The sequence below is a fragment of the Pleurodeles waltl genome, chromosome 4_1, assembly GCF_031143425.1.
Source record: "Pleurodeles waltl isolate 20211129_DDA chromosome 4_1, aPleWal1.hap1.20221129, whole genome shotgun sequence".
NCBI lineage: Eukaryota > Metazoa > Chordata > Amphibia > Caudata > Salamandridae > Pleurodeles > Pleurodeles waltl.
This window is the reverse complement of record NC_090442.1, coordinates 515,011,832-515,029,379: the sequence shown is the minus strand read 5'-3', so window position 1 is coordinate 515,029,379 and position 17,548 is coordinate 515,011,832. Positions and strand designations below refer to the sequence as shown.

At 47.6% G+C, this 17,548-nt stretch overlaps 1 protein-coding gene across 1 annotated transcript in view; it reads left to right on the top strand.

The window, feature by feature from the left end:
• Positions 1-17,548, top strand: part of TMEM117 (transmembrane protein 117) — a 2,258,187-nt gene that overhangs the window by 493,021 nt on the left and 1,747,618 nt on the right. The window lies entirely within an intron of this gene.

The following is a 17,548-nucleotide window of genomic DNA, read 5'->3' as shown; positions in this document are numbered from 1 at the left end:
TCACAACATTGCGGAACACTGTGGCACCTCAAAGGGCCCCTGACACTAGCATGCACCAAGAACTGCCTACCACCTCCGCCGGCGCTAGTGGACAGGAGGCCCCGACACAAGACCTACAGGCCACCAGAACCCCACCCCCTGCAGAAGAAGAACCACCCGCAAGCGGGCCCTGAGATCCAGGAAGAAGACAGAGTAAGATGTCAAGACCCCCGCCAGCAAAGGATACCGCCCTGATTGTCAACCCACTGTCCCACATTGTCACCCTGTCCAACCTTAAACTGCCCCTGCTCCACTTCCCACAGGCATTTGGACAATGCACCTGTGAAACTGATAGTCTAGACTCTGCCATGGACAATCCTTCACCATCACCCCTCACCGATTTGCAACCACCCATCCAATTTAGAGCACTTGAATAAAAACACTTATTGCACAAAACAATCTGGAGTTTGGCTGTGATTTAGAACAAATGTATTAGACATGACCGTGCCAAAATGTTCATTCACATTGTGATGGTAACAAACCGCTGTCACACAGCTGTAGTCCATGGGGAAACAAAGCAGATGTCACGCAGTGGGGCCCACAGCTCTGAAAACGGAAGGGAAAGTCACAACACAGTTACCATACACTGGGGGAAAAAGTCAGAGGAGAGGTAGGAGTCATTAAGTAAATGTAATATGCCGGTGTCTACTCTTACCTGTGTGTCACTGAAAATACTGCTGTATTACTGTGTTCCTGTTCTCTATGTCATCCTCTTCGGCTTCCTCCTCTTCACTCTCCACAGGCTCCACAGCTGCTACAACACCACCATCTGGACCATCCTCCTGCAGAAAAGGCACCTGGCGTCGCAAAGCCAGGTTGTGAAGCATACAGCAGGCCACGATGATCTGGCACACCTTCTTTGGTGAGTACATTAGGGATCCACCTGTCATATGGAGGCACCTGAACCTGGCCTTCAGGAGGCCAAAGGTTCGCTCGATCACCCTCCTAGTCCACCCATGGGCCTCATTGTACCGTTCCTCTGCCCTTGTCCTGGGATTCCTCACTGAGGTCAGTAGCCAGGACAGGTTGGGGTAACCAGAGTCCCCTAATAGCCACACCCGGTGCCTCTGGAGTTGACCCATCACATACGGGATGCTGCTATTCCGCAGGATGTAGGCGTCATGCACTGACCCAGGGAACTTGGCATTAACATGGGAGATGTACTGGTCAGCCAAACACACCATCTGTACATTCATGGAATGATAACTCTTCGGGTTCCTGTACACCTGTTCACTCCTGCTGGGGGGGACCAAAGCAACATGTGTCCCATCAATGGCACCTATGATGTTGGGGATATGTCCAAGGGCATAGAAATCACCCTTCACTGTAGGCAAATCCCCCACCTCAGGGAAAACGATGTAGCTCCGCATGTGTTTCAGCAGGGCAGACAACACTCTGGACAACACCTTGGAAAACATAGGCTGGGACATCCCTGATGATATGGCCACTGTTGTTTGAAATGACCCACTTGCTAAGAAATGGAGTACTGACAGCACCTGCACTAGAGGGGGGATCCCTGTGGGTTGGCGGATGGGTGACATCAGATCTGGCTCCAGCTGGGCACACAGTTCCTGTATAGTGGCTCGGTCAAGCCTGTATGTCAGTATTACATGTCGTTCCTCCATTGTCGACAGGTCCACCAGTGGTCTGTACACGGGAAGATTCCTCCATCTCCTCGCATGTCCCAGCGGACGGTGCCTATGAAGGACAACAGCGAGCACAGAGTCAAGCAACCCACAGGTACGTAACCACAGCTTGCACATAGCACGATTCCCAATGCATTGAATGGCTTGTATGAGTGTTGGTGCATGGCCTAGGTATGTATGACGCAGTTGGTAATTAGGCCATGTGGGCCCTTGAAATGGCGGCTGCCTGACCTGTGAAGTGCGACAGTGGGATGTGAGGTCAATGCGCTGGCGTGGCACACCGCGGCGGTAGGCGGTCGAAGACCGCGGCGCTAAGCCACATTGGTTAACATAGAACCCTATGGGTTTCAGGAGCCAATGACGGTGTGCGCCGGCGGTTGCGGTACGCACCGCCGCGGGCGTGACCGCCATTTTCTATCTGCTTAATCACTCGATACCTGATCTTCGACAGGAGAGGACTTACACTGCAAGTGCTACTGTGACCTCGGTCTGGAAGAGACAATGGCTCATGCGACTGGGGAAAGGGCCCCTGCCTTCACTGCGGAGGAGTTGGAGAAACTTGTGGATGGGGTCCTCCCCCAGTATGCGCTACTCTACGGTCCTCCAGACCAACAGGTAAGTACACTGGGACCATGCTTAGTGGGCAATGCCTGGGTTGAGTCGGGTGGATGAAAGATGGTGGGGAGGGGAGCGATTGAGGCATGCATCAAATGACAGATGAGAGCATGTGCCACATGGCAAGGGTGGGGATGGGGGGCCACTCACATCGAGCATGCAGAAGGTGATGACAATTTTTCTCTCCCTGTACATGTCACATAGGTCAGCGCCCACCAGAAAGTCGCGATTTGGCGTGCCATCGCCAAGGACGTCCGGACCCTGGGGGTCCACAACAGACGGGGCACCCACTGCCGGAAGAGGTGGGAGGACATCCGACGCGGGAGCAGGAAGACGGCGGAGGCTCTGCTGGGGATGGCCTCCCAACGTAGGAGGTGGGCCAGTCATCAATTGACCCCCCTGATGTCCCGGATCCTGGCGGTGGCCTACCCCGATTTGGATGGGCGCGTGAGGACATCACAGCAGACACAAGGGGGTGAGTACAAATACATTCTGCTGACTTTGCGCGCAGTGGAGGTGTCTGGGTGGGGGAGGAGGGCTGTGGGTATCCCTAGGCCAGGGCGATTTCTGTAGGCTAGGCCCCTCCGTAAGGCATGGCCCTGTGCCCCCGCCCCCCACCTCTGTAGGGTGCCAAGTACAGGTATCCATGGCCCTGTGTCATCTATGTGTGCAGTTGTCGTCCATAGGCTTGTAGGCCATGTCCCACGGATTGCGTAGTGGACCCCAAGTGCGCTGCGTAGTGCAGGGGGCTTCTGTGTCTGTCTTGTCCACCAACGGTAGCGGTAATCCATGCACTCAACATGTCTTTATTTCTCCTCCCCCCCTTTTTTGTGGTCTTCCTGTTCATGTGTGCATTAGCATCATCACGCGGAGGAGAAGTGGCATCGAAGCACGAGGGAGCTGCATCTCACATGGCCATGGCGGGCCATGCAACTGGCTCGGATTTCACCAGTGAGACGGAGGGCGAGGGGAGCTCCACAGCGGGGACTCGTGCTGATGTCAGTGACAGCGACTCGTCCTCTGAAGGGAGCTCCCTTGTGGTGGCGGCAACATCCGTGCCCCCCGCAATAACAGGTACAGCCGCCACCCAGCGCACCAGCACCGCCCTCCCAGCAGCCCCTCAGCGTTTGCCCCGTGCCCGCTCACCCAGGAATGTGGGCATCTCCTTCGCCCCAGGCACCTCAGGCCCTGCCCCTGTCACCCCTGCTGCCCTCAGTGAGGAGGTCATTGACCTCCTAAGGACCATCATTGTTGGGCAGTCTACCCTTTTGAATGCCATCCAGGGTGTACAAAGAGAGGTGCACCAGAGTAATGCATACCTGGAGGGCATTCATTCGGGTCAGGCTGCCCATCAGCGATCGTTCAGCGCTCTGGCCTCAGCACTGATGGCAGCAATTGTCCCTGTCTCTAGCCTCCCCCCTCCAACTTCCTCCACCCAGACCCAATCCCCTGTACCTCTGCCTATCCCAGACACACCTACAGACCAGCCTGCACACACCACAACACCCAAGGGAAGCTCATCCAGACATAAGCACCACACATCACACAAGCAACATCCACATGCAGACATACCAACACCCACTGCCTCCACTATGTCCCCCTCCTCCTCGTCTCCCTCCTCCCTCCCTGTGACGTCTCCACTCACACTTGCATGCACAACATCTTCAGCCACTACGTCCATCACCAGCACACCCACCAGAACACTCCGCACACGTGCAGTCACCACCCCCACTACCATTTACACATCCCCTGTGTCCTCTCCAAGTGTGTCTGTCACCCCCTCCTCCAAACTACACAAACGCAGGCAGCCACCCACCCAACAGCCATCCACCTCACGACAGCCTCCAGCCCAAGCACCTGCACCCAAAGACACCAGACTTCACACTCCTACAACCACATCCTCTTCCTCCACTCCCATACCCACTACACCTCCCTCTCTTTCCAAATGGCTTTTCCTTTCCAAACTTGACCTCTTTCCTACAACTCCCCCACCCCGTCCATCTCATAAGACTCCGATCAGCACCTCAGCCACCACAAAACCGGGACCAGTGAAGACTGTTGTCCATGGACTGTGGAGTCCCCCACCCTCAAGGGCATCCAGTTCAGCTAGGAGCCAAGGAACGGCCAGCCCACCACCGGAAAAGCATCCTAAGATTGCCAGTGCCCGGCGCGAGCGACCAAAGACCCCAGGGACCAAAATCCCTACATTGGCTCCGTCAGGAAGTGAGGTGCCACCTGGCACGCCGCCAAAGGTGGGAAAGGGCCACAAGCGTGCAGGGAAGGGTGGGAAGGGCAGCACGCCCGACAAGTCCGGCAGCAGGCCAGCTGGCCAGGAGGGCCCCACCAGCCCCATCCCAGGTGTGCAGGAGGACACACACAGGCCTGGTACTGCAGCCCAGGAGGGCCCCGCCAGCCACAGCCCAGCTGGGCAATGAAGGACCGCCAGCCACAGCCCAGCTGGGCAATGAAGGACCGCCACCTCAAGCACCGCTGAACATGGCAAGGACTGCCAAGGCAAGCACCGCTGAACAGGGCAAGGACCTGCAAGCACCGCTGAACAGGGCAAGGACTGCCAAGGCAAGCACCGCTGAACAGGGCAAGCACCGCTGAACAGGGCAAGGACCGCTGAACAGGGCAAGGACCGCCAAGGCAAGCACCGCTGAACAGGGCAAGGACCGCCAAGGCAAGCACCGCTGAACAGGACAAGCACCGCTGAACAGGGCAAGGACCGCCAAGGCAAGCACCGCTGAACAGGGCAAGGACCGCCAAGGTAAGCACCGCTGAACAGGACAAGCACCGCTGAACTGGGCCCTTCATCTCAAGCACCGCTGAACTGGGCCCTTCATCTCAAGCACCGCTGAACTGGGCCCTTCATCTCAAGCACCGCTCCGCTGGGCACCGCCGTCTCAAGCACCGCTGAACTGGGCCCTTCATCTCAAACACCGCTGAACAGGGCACCGCCGTCTCAAGCACCGCTGAACTGGGCCCTTCATCTCAAGCACCGCTCCTGCTGGGCCCTTCATCTCAAGCACCGCTCCGCTGGGCACCGCTGTCTCAAGCACCGCTGAACTGGGCCCTTCATCTCAAGCACCGCTCCGCTGGGCACCGCCGTCTCAAGCACCGCTGAACTGGCCCCTTTATCTCAAGCACCGCTGAACTGGGCCCTTCATCTCAAGCACCGCTGAACTGGGCCCTTCATCTCAAGCACCGCTGAACTGGGCCCTTCATCTCTAGAACCGCTGCACTGGGCCCTTCATCTCAAGCACCGCTCCGCTGGGCACCGCCGTCTCAAGCACCGCTGAACTGGGCCATTCATCTCAAGCACCGCTCTGCTGGGCACCGCCGTCTCAAGCACCGCTGAACTGGGCCCTTCATCTCTAGAACCGCTGCACTGGGCCCTTCATCTCAAGCACCGCTCCGCTGGGCACCACCGTCTCAAGCACCGCTGAACTGGGCCCTTCATCTCAAGCACCGCTCCGCTGGACACCGCCGTCTCAAGAACCGCTGCACTGGGCCCTTCATCTCAAGCACCGCTGGCCCATTGGCGGAAGGGGCAGGCCCGCATCTGTGTCGGGCAGGGCTGCACGAAGCACTCTGGGCACTAGTACCCCTCCAGTACCAGTGGAGACTGTTATCCACTTGAGAGACTGTGGCTTTGCACTCCCCAGGATTGAACAGTGGGCAAACCACCCACTGTAGAGACTTGAGAGACTGTGGCTTTGCACTCCCCAGGATGGCACAGTGGCCATGGAGGCCCCTCGTGGATCTGGCGTCGTGGACTCATCTGGCTGAGGTGCCCCCCTTCCCTTCCCCCTGAGGTGCCTGTAGTTTTCCTATCTGATGCCCCTGCAGTGTTCTCTCCGTTGGAGGCAGGTATCCTGTGTGGGCTTTGCCCATGTGTTTTGGCCCAGTGGCCTACGAACAATGGCTGATGGACATATCGGACTGGACAATTTATGTATATAAAGTTATAGATGTGTGATATATTTTATACTCAGTCTTACAATATAATTCTATATTTATAATCATTTCCTTTTGCCTTTGCATTCTTCCGGGGGGTTTGGGGGTGTAACTGTGATGTGTTGCTATGCATTGATGTGTGTGTTGTAGTGGTTGAGGGTGAGGGTGGGTGTGTCGCATATGTGTGTCCCCGTAATTTTTTGCCTCCCCCTCCCCTGTGTCGTAGGTGCAGTACTCACCGTTGTCTTCTGCGCCGGTGTTCGTGCTCCTGGTAGAGGAGCAGGAAGACAATGGCTGGTAGGATGTGTAGTTCGGGTTCCATGCTGTCCAGATTCCTCGTGGGGTGTATGGAGGTGAGCGTTTTCCGTTTTAAATGTCTGTTTCCGCCGTGTTTTTATCGGCGGGGCTACCGCCCCGGAAAAGGTGGCGGATTGGTGGGTTGTGATAGGGTGGGCGGTACATTGTCTCCCGCCTGTCTGTTGGCGGTGACCGCCGCGCTGTTTGTTTGTCCCGCCGTGGCGGGCGGTGTGTTAAAGTGGCGGTCTCTGTTGGCGGTTTCCGCCAGGGTCGGAATTGCATTTTTTTTACCGCTAGCCTGCGGGCGGTTTGACCACCGCTTTAACACCGACCGCCAGGGTTGGAATGACCCCCATAATCTTTAAGAAGAAACAGTAGAAATGAAGTATATTATGAGTATTGAATAAACCTGGATTAATTATACTGAACTGATTTAAATGAGTTTACTAATGTGAATTAAATGAGTGCAGAAAAATAAATGCATGTTTCAGTGTTTTAAAATGTTAAAATAATCGTTGCAGTAAAATCATTGATTTTGCTTTTATGATTTTGATTGTAAGGTGCGCAAAAGGATTTATAAGTGTATCAGTAGAGGAAAATGATTTATTTTTTCTGTTCCCTCTGTCCTGAATTTGTCCCTAAGTTGCTGATGTGATGTTGAATGTCCTATTTCATTGAAGATGAAGAACATGTTTCAGTGTTAATTATGTAACAATATTTGACATGGAACTTTAATAAATCTCATCTGTGAACAGTTTAGCTCATCCTGTGTATCATGAGAAAGAAGTCTGAAGTAACAAACAACTAGAAAAGGTAATATTTTGGCAGAACTGTATCAAATCATTGACATGACTAAGTTCTTTCTCTGAGAATATTCGGAATAGTTGCAAACTTGATGGTAGCAGTGGCTATCACTGGATGCTGAATCTTCTGCATAAAATGAGCCCACCTGGAGGACCAACTGAAGGGCCCATGGATATTTCTAATTCGTGAGAGACTTTGGTACTTTGAGTTAGTCTGTCTAGTAGCCTGCCAGAGTCAGTATATTCTACTCCCACCTTGAGTCTGCTGTTGTTAGCCTTTGTCCCTCTCCAAGTCTTCTGATGAGTTTCCTTTTAGTTTTAATTGCCCCATTTGCTTATGCTGTTCAGTACCAATATGCCCAATCAATTCTGAACTGCTGACTTGTCCTATGTTGAGTCTGTGTTCTGCACTGTCCTGATGCTGCTATCAAATCAACTGCTGTCATGAGAAAATGATTGTTCTACTCGACAAACTTCCTGTCTGCTCTCCCATGAGGAGAGGTATAACTATGTGTGGTTTCTTGTTTCCTTTTCAGCTTTGATAATTACACCAGCATATTTTTATAGAGAGCTGCCCTAGTTAGATAATTCTTTTCAAAATTATTTGTGTTAGACCGTTCCCACACATGCAAGTCCAAATTCGTGTTAGAGTAAGGATGGCCCAGCCTTGATGAATTGATTATCAAAAATTGCATTTCATGATTTACTGATGTCACCATCATCTGCTTTGAAATCTGAAATCAATGTGCATATTGTAGTTTTGCTGAGTTATGTCATGCTTTTGGAGTGTTTAACAGTATTAATGTTTAGTAGGCTAAATCTCTTCAGCCATTTTGGTCAACCTATGGTTTTTATGCATGTTTATAACTTAGAATTGTGTACCATATACTTTATAGTCATATTGGGATTGTAATAAAGCTTGAAACCTTATTTGGTTTGGAGTTTGATTTAGTGTTTGAATTGTTCATGATATTTAGAATTGTTTATGGTTCTTATATCATTGATCTGTGTTGAGTGAATTTGACTACTACACTCCTTACCGAGTCCAAAGATCCTATTGACTTCTAGTGGTGGGATAGAGTATGGTATCTCACCAGAGCTCTTGTGGTTTCTGAACCTGAGGCGGGAAGAAGACCTTCCCGAGTGCGTCAGCAATATAATCAACTAAGTTTCAGCTTTGTGGTATGTGTATTTTTCTTGTGTTTATTTGTTAACGTTTTATGGAATAATCAAGTTCCAAAAACAATTCTGTTGATTGTTAGATTCGATTCAGGACTGTGGTGTTACAGTTGGAGAGCTGTGAGTAAGTTGTTCAACCACCTATTGATTATCTGACTAGTAGATACTTTGAAGTTGTGAGTTAACAATTATGTGGTTAGAAAATTGGTTATTTAAATGGCATTGCTAAGCCTCTGGATACGTGGTGTGAGGTAGTACCCTGATTTGGTGTCTAGGGCGTTTTAAAAACATAGCACAAGCAGTTTCTTAGAGATTTGGTTCACAGTATGCAGTGGTTCACATTGATGCATTTTGTTGAGCATTAAAGATGCTGATTGTACAGGGAACAGGATGTTGATCTATCAAAGGAAGAGTGTTGCAACCAAAGTGTAGATCTTGAAGTTGTCTTAAAAAAGAAAGCTTATGGTTGAGGTCTTGGATCCAGTGGTTTAATTTCAGGGATGTTATTTGTTTCCTCACTGCAGGATGAGACTCTGGGGTCAGAGTTGAATCTTGCCCATAAATTAAGTACTCTGAGCAGATGATTGTTTTTGCTGCAATCGTGGAGTAAAAACAATAAATGTCATTGGGATTTGGTGTTCAACATTATAGTAGGCTAGTTTAGGAAGCCCAAATGTTCTGTGTGTCACCCTAGGTTTTTCACATTTTCCTGTTCCTGAACCATGTTTATGCTGGCCGGTGCTTAATTTGTAAATAAAAAGGTGCTGGTGCTCAAACCTCTCCTCTTAAAAAAGCGGCTGTTGCAATTAAAACTGCGAGCACATAATACTGAGGCAGTGTAATCCTGAAGCCACCTCGGGCCTCTTCAATCCATTTACAGCCACCCCCTGTGCGTTCAGCTCACTCTTGCAGCTTCCTGCTTTTCCCCTTTCTGACGCTTTTTTGTTTTTCTCTTCCTCCTTCTTTTCCACATGTCTTTTGCTCACAGTAAATGCTTGAGACAAAAAACTAAGCGCTGGCCCTCAAAAATAAGTGCTGGTGCTCTGCGCCGGAAACAACAAGCACAAATTAAGCACTGATGCTGGCTTTAGAACTCTCTGCACTTCACCCTGTTGACCAGGAGTAAAATGCCCATGCTTCACCTTGTACATTGTCTTATGCTTGATTGACAAATGTAACTTTCCTGTAAGTGCCTGTTATGTGGTATAGAAAGTGAACTCAGGGCCTGGAAGTTAAATGACCCTTGTGTCCTGCAGTGTCTATTGTGTTATCCACTGTAGTGGCAGCATGAACATGGCTTTTGGCCTACACTGTGTTGCCTGACTGCTCAAGTGTAAAACATGAAGTACGACCTGTCAAAATAACCATTTTTAACTGGGTAACACTTCCCTTTTAAATATTAGTAAGTCACCCCTTTGTAGGCCTATTAGCCAGAGTGCAATATTTTTTAAAGCGGGACAGGTAGAAAATTAATATTTCACACACTATACAGAGGCACAGAGGATAATCTAACAACCTGGAACTTTTAGCCTTCTTTATCACCTGGGGAGCCTGAGATGTTTAAATTGTTGTCCTCACCCACTAGATAGTGGCATGCTTCATCATTTGACACGCTATTATGTCCAAGTGCAGACCAACATCCTAGGTGGACCAATGTATCTGTCTGTTCTATTATCAGAACAGATGCTACGTTCTTTCCCTTGGGATCTGCTGTGAATATCCTAATTATCTAAAACTGTCTCGGTGGATACCTTCTGAGATTTCTATTTAGCAAGCCCTCCTGGACAGGGTTAAAACCAAATGTGGGGTAAACTATGCATATTAATGTCCTAGATCCCTCCTCTCTCATTCAAACCAACATGTTTTGGACCTTTTCTCAGCCACATATGGTCTAAGGGCCTTCATCAGGGTAGCAGATCCCTTCACACATTCATCCTTCTGCTCATTACTTCCATACTGCTGAGTCAGAAGTAGTATGGCTATCAAATCAGTTGCCACTGTAACACCTCTGAAATACTGAGTTTCCTTATTAATACTGTAATACCGGGGATGGAGTTGGGCACCGCCCTGTAGTCACACTTACTCCAAGGAGTCGATGACGCCTTGCAGAGCCACTTGCACTCCCTCAGTTGAGTGATGGAGTAAAGTATGACTATTGGGCAGGGTGATGCCTCCTGCCCCCATTTGTTTGTGGTTAAGAGAAAATTATTATTACCATGAAGTGACAAGGCCCAAAAAGCTATTTTCACTGTGGCAGCCCTATTTTCCTATGTAGAAAACCAGAGTGCAAATTAAAATCCATAAACTGATAACTCCGGAAAGGGACTTTAAAACTTTTAAAAAACTTTTTGACTTCCAGGCTTTCACCAAAGCAAGTCCACTTTCTGTTTCCGACCAGGCCTCCATTGCTATTAGCTTCAAGCCGTGCCTAGATCCTGGTGTACCGCCACCATTGATTACCATTGGTGCTTTGTGCTTTTTGCACTATTTCTACCACTTAAATATTAAAATTTCTCATCTCGTGTTCCCCTTATTTAATTTTTGTCATTTTGTTGTCATCTTCATTACATCCTTCTCTATTTTTCTAATTTGTTTGGGATTTTTATTCTTAGGTGTTTTAAATTTATTTATCTTTTCGCAGTGCATAAATACTGGACAATAGGGGTCTCCAAACCTTTCTGTAGTGAAAGCTACTTTTGCTCAATGAAAGTCCTTCCGAGGTACTAACAAATTTATCACTGTAAAATAGTGACAACATGTGTTAACATTATACTAGAAGCAGCCTAAGCTGGATTATCAGTAGTGGCCACCCAAGCATTCCAGGCAAGGTCGCCAGTAGAAACGCTGTGAAAACCTTTATCAATATTTAATGCCTCCACGTAAGTAATGGAAAAGTATCTAACTCACCACATACCCTGTGGCACAAAGGATATAACCATAGCAATAAGTCTTCTGAACTCAGCTTGAATTCTCATTTGGCTAACAACATTTAGGCCCTCATTACAACCCTGGCGGTCAGTGGAGAAGTGGCGGTAATATTGCAAACAGGACGGCGGTTAAAACAAATGAAATTACAAGCATTGCGGTGACCGCCATGCTAAACCGCCACTTCTCCACTCTGACTGCCAGGGTGGTAAGGACCGCTGGGCTGGAGACTTCGGTCTCCAGCCTGGCGGCTGTCACTACACCGCCGGCGGCATCACAACCCCGCATACCACCATGGATTTCATGGGGTTCTGTACCGCCATGAAATCCATGGCGGAAGGCACTATCAGTGGCAGGGAATTTGTTCCGGTGATCCTCCAGGAGGGAACGGGATCCATGGGGGCTGCTCTGCCGCCAGATCCCCGTCACTAGAACACCGCCACGCCGAATCCTGGGTTGTGATTCGGTGGGCAGTGTTCTGATGATGTGGCGGTGGAGGTGGAGCAGCCTCCACTTCACCACCGACCGTCAGTATGGCTGCGGGCGGCTCTACGTCCGGAAAAGGGCGGAGGGCTGCCAGCCGTCCTAATACGCTGTACGGAAAAACACGGCGGTACCTTGGCGGTGTTGGAAAAAGACCGCCGAGGTCCAAATAAGGGCCTATATGTGTTTTCGAATTTCAATATTTTTACTTAGTCTTCGTCTACTTATTATTATTCTTTTAAATATATAAATTTTTCTATCAAATACCATTTTCGGCAAACCAACTCCATTTGCTTGAAGAAAACCCCTTTCTGAAAAGAAAACCCATATTTTTTTACTTTAAATAACCATTAGCATTCTTAGAAAAAAACACAGCCCTTAAACATCAGCTTGTCATTTTCATTGGATACTACCATGTAAAAAAAGCCTCAAATGGACAGATTCTGTGTCAAATACTGAGGTATTACAATCCCACGCTGTTATACAGTTCCTACTAAGATAACATGACTGCATGCTAGAGCTTCAGAATGTGGGGACTGTGTCCTTCCACACCATCAGAGAATGTCGGCCCTATTTCTGCCTAGCTCACTGTGCCCCACTTGAACCCCTAACCTGACTGGGGTAGAAGGTAATAATGGCAACCTGAACATGACACCCTGACTCCCCAGGGAAGTTGTGTAACAGATCTCACCCTTTTGAGAGAATGAACCCCGACAATTAGGCAGATAAGTAAGAGCAACGTTACCAGCATTATGAACATGGTAAAGATAAAGAACAATCCAACCCTGGTGAATAGTTTCTAGAGATTCTAGAGGTTAAAAATCTAACCCTAAAACGATACTGAAAGCAGAGTGGGTGTACCCTTCTGCCTGCCTGATCTATACAATTAGCCTTAGCCCCATACCTTTAAATGGTGTCATGACTCAGCCTGTAGTGGGGATGGCAATCCTCTTAGGAAGCTTTTAGATTAGCGCCAACACAGCTACAAAACAGAATTTGTCCCACAATGGTCATAACTGCAATGCCCCTCTCCCCCGTCTGGGTCAGTGCATCATTTAGATAATAAAACCACGCTGTGCTAGAAATACAGCTCTGACGCAGTGCTATATCTAGATAGTAGAAGCTGTCTCGTGAGTGGGCAACACGAGCACTAGGATGTGGTATACTGTGTTCCAAGTATTGAACAGAATGTACTGATTACATGTCCAAAGAAGTCTGACTAAGACTAGCAACTCATACATTAAATTCCTAGTATATCATGCAAAGCGCAGTGTGTAAAATGTCACAGCTAACGCGATGCAACTAAAATGTATAAAATTTGAAATGTAAAATGAAGCTAAGAAATGGGGGAACCAACTTGAGTCCAAGAGGTCCTCATGACAAAGCCATGGATGCTCACTACAACATCAAGGATGCCTATGTTTTGCTAATAATGCCCACTAATATCCCAGGACCAACATGGTGCCAATGCTGGCCACCATAACATCCAGGATGCCCACCGTATATCAGTCATGGCCATTATTTTGCGAGGAGCAGTCACTGTTCTTTCAGGGATGGCTAAAGGTAGGCACAACATGCTCTTATTATGTCAATCATGTTAGCCCATATGGGACAACTAGACCTACAATGCCCAAAATAGTCAAGGATAACCATCATTATGCAATTTGCACTATTATTCCACAAACAGACACAATTGTAGGAGCTAGCAAACACATTTGGTGGTCCTTGACACTAATTGCAGCTTCCAGGAAACACTACTGTTTATTAGAAAGGGACACAATGTCATACAGACACACACTGAAATGTATTCAGATGAGTCTCTTAATTTTACCTGTGCTGAATCCATATGTTGCTCTCCTCAGCTCTTGGGCTGATCATAATCACTACTAACAAATTTTCACACTGGCTTCTGCAGTCCTACAGTTTGGTGGGTCCGCACTGGTTACTGCGGCCACTCTTCTTCGATAGTACATTGTTCACACATGTGGTTAGACTGATAGGGCATATAACATGGCCAATCTCCTGGTGACTTAGTTAGGTTCAGAGTGGCTACAGATGATCATGTGGCAAACCCTATTGCCCAACACAGTGTTTGAGTGTTAGCATGACACCCTGCCAATGATTTGTGTCAAGGGGCTTTAGATGAGTGTTAAGAAGTATAATAGATGGGTGTTAAAATAGAGTATACTGTATTTAAGATGTCAGTATTGCACCTCCAAGATCACTTCACAAGCTCAACTGACCTAAACATTCCAACTGTTAGAGTTGCACAAAAGAGGGGAAAGGGGTTTGGGAGATAGCAAGAATAGATACAGATGACAATTGTTCTATGAAAAGGTAAAAGATATATAATTAAGGGTAAAGCAATAATATATATATATATATATATATATATATATATATATATATATATATATATATACATACATACATACATACACTTAAAAAACAAAAGTTACAGGGATGTTATAGTTACGTTCTGAAGTAACGTGCACAAAACCAGAGTAATTCAGCAGTTAGTTATTTGAAGTAACTATAACTTGCATCATAAGGTAACTATAACTCACGCCCCCAGTGTGCATTTTTTTTTTCAATAATGTGACTTCTAATGTTTCACTGATATTTTTATTGATGTTATAAAAGCTGTCATTTGTGCTGTAGTATCTGTGGTAATTAGCAGTGCATGGCGAGGGTGCAAGTTATAGTTACTTTAGGCCACGAGTTAAAGTTACTTGAAATAACTCTAACTATAAGTGCTGAATTTTCCTGGATTTGTGCAAGTAAATTCAGAACCTAACTATAACTTCCCTGTAACCTTAGTTTTTTTAAGCAAATTCTATGTTTTTTTATTCCATTTCCTAAATATAATGTCCCTGTGACCTTTGTTTTTTTCAGGAAATTTCTATTTTTTTTTTAACGTAATTTTTATTACTATACATTAATCGAACCACGGATGTGCACGGTTATGACAGTCCAATGCTGCGCATGGCCTTTGGTTGTGTGCAGTGGGAGTTGGCTGCAGGGCCAGTCTCTCTTGATGTGAAAATAGGTGTGAGAGGGTGTCTCTGGGTGTGAGAGTGTATCTCTGGGTGTGAGAGTGTCTGCTTGGGTGTGAGAGGGTTTATGTTGACGGTAAGAGTGGGTGTGAGAGTGTCTGGGTGTGAGGGTAGGTGTAAGAGGGTGTCCTTGGGTGTGAAAGTGGGTATGAGAGTGTCTCTGTGAGGGGATGCATAAGTGTTTTAGTGGGTCTGTGAGTGTATGCATAAGTGTCCGAGTGAGTCTGTGAATGAGTGAGCAGTCTGAGTGGATCTGTGAGTGTGTGTGTGTGTCTGAGTAGGTCTGTGAGTGGGAGCATGTGGTCTGAGTGGGTCTGTAAGCAGGTCCACGAGGGTCTGAGTGGATCTATGAGTGGGTGTGTCAGTGTCTGAGTAGGCCTGTGAGTGAATGCATGAGAGTCTGAGTGGTCTGTGAGTGGGTGAATTAGTGTTTGACTGGGTCTGTGAGTGGATGCATGATGGACTGAGTGGGTCTGTTAGTGGGTGTGTCAGTGTCTGAGTAGGTCTGTGAGTGGGTAGATGATGGTCTGAGTGGGTCTGTGAGTGGGTGAGTCAGTGTCTGAGTGGATCTGTGAGTGGATGCATGAGTGTCTGAGTGGGTCTGTGAGTGGGTGCGTCAGTGTCTAAGCTAGGTCTGTGAGTGGGTAGATGATGGTCTGAGTGGGTCTGTGAGTGGGTGAGTCAGTGTCTGAGTGGATCAGTGACTGGATGCATGAGTGTCTGAGTGGGTCTGTGAGTTGGTGCACCAGTGTCTGAGTGGGTCTGTGAGTGGATGTGTAGGGGTATGAGTGGGTCTGTGAGTGGGTGCATCAATGCACTATTAGGTCTGTGAGTGGGTTCATCAGGGTCTGAGTGGGTGCATCAGTGTCTAACTGGGTCTGTGAGTGGGTGCACAAGGGTCTGAGTGGGTATTTGAATGGGTGCATCAGTGTCTGAGTAGGTCTGTGAGTGGGTGCATGAATTTGTGTATGAATTAGTCTGTGATTTTTTTTTATTACTTTAATGATATTCGCAAATTTGTTGCGACGTTACATGGGGGCTGTGCTGATAAGTGTGACGGATTTGCCAATATCGTGCATTGTGAAAAAAAAATCTTCATAAAGTCAGAATTTCACCCTGAGAAGACCTCCTATATCACATCCCTGGGGTCAGGGTACCTCCACCCTGACCCCTTATACCACTTTCTTTTATTTTTCAGCCCCCGGGACTGTGTCCCATTACCTAAAATGGCAACTGCAACTTTCTGGCCAGGTTACGGCCAGCCATACACAGCAGTCTTGTTCGTTCGTGCTTTTGCAAATTTGCTGCGATCACCACAAAACCTCGCAATGGATCTGTGGCCCTAGATATACAAATGTATTTTCCCTTTAATTTCTCAAAAACTACTGAACAGATTTACACCAAATAATAAAAACCATAGTCTGCATACCAAAGCCTAGCTTTCTGCCAAATTTGGTGAAGTTCTGTCCAGCAGTTTGTGCTGTAGTCATGTTCAAAACTCCAAACGGAATTAACATGGAAAACACGTTTCTTTACCCTCCCCCCCCCCTTTCTCTCGGACACCGCTTGATGGATCACTCCGAATCTTCCTGCAACAAGAATCATGGGCACACTTTTTTTTTAACATTTCATGAAGATTTATCAAATTACCCTGTGGCAGATGTCATCATTTACATCATATAAGATGTCATCAGTGATGTCACTGACCGTGTCATGAGTGATGTAATATGAGAGGTCATAAGCAGTGCATTACGGGAGCGCAAGTTATAGTTAGCTCAGGTAACTGCTGAATTTCTACGGTTTTGTACGAGTCAATTCAGAACCTAACTATAATGTCCATGTAACCTCTGGTTTCTTCAGTGCATTTGTAAGGTTTTTTTTTATTCTGTTTCCTAACTATAATGTCCCTGTAACCTTTGGTTTTTTCAGCAAATTTCTACTTTTTTAAAATTCTGTTTCCTAACTATAATGTCCCTGTAACCTTTGGTTCTTTCAGTGAATATTTAAATACTTTTTTTTTCCAAATGTCGTTCGGCTCTGCAAATGGCTCCAAGGATCTCTCAAACGAGAAAAAAAAAAAATTGGATGTCTGAGTGTGTGCACGAATGCGTAAAAAAATTGGATGTGGGAGTGTGTGCACGAATGCGTCTGTGTGTGTGTGTAGTGTTGTTTGCGTGGGTGTATGAATGTGTGTGAATGCGTGTAAGAATGGAAATGTGAATGCGTGTCTGCATGTCAGTGTGAATGTGTGCATGGATGTGTGCGAGCATGAATGGATGTATGTGTGAATGAATGCATGTATTCCAGTGTGAGTGGGTGAATGCATGGTGCATGTCTGCGAGTGTGTGCGTGTATAGGGGTTGGGGGACCAGAAGGGTGGAGCGTGGATGGATGGGGGGTATCTGGGGAGTGTGGGGAGTGTTTGGGAGGATGGGTGAGCCTCCTACCAGTGACAGTGAAGGAATTCCCTGTCACTGGTAGGGCCTACCGCCATGGTTTTCATGGCATTTCTAACACCACAAAAACCATGGCGGTACGAGATTGG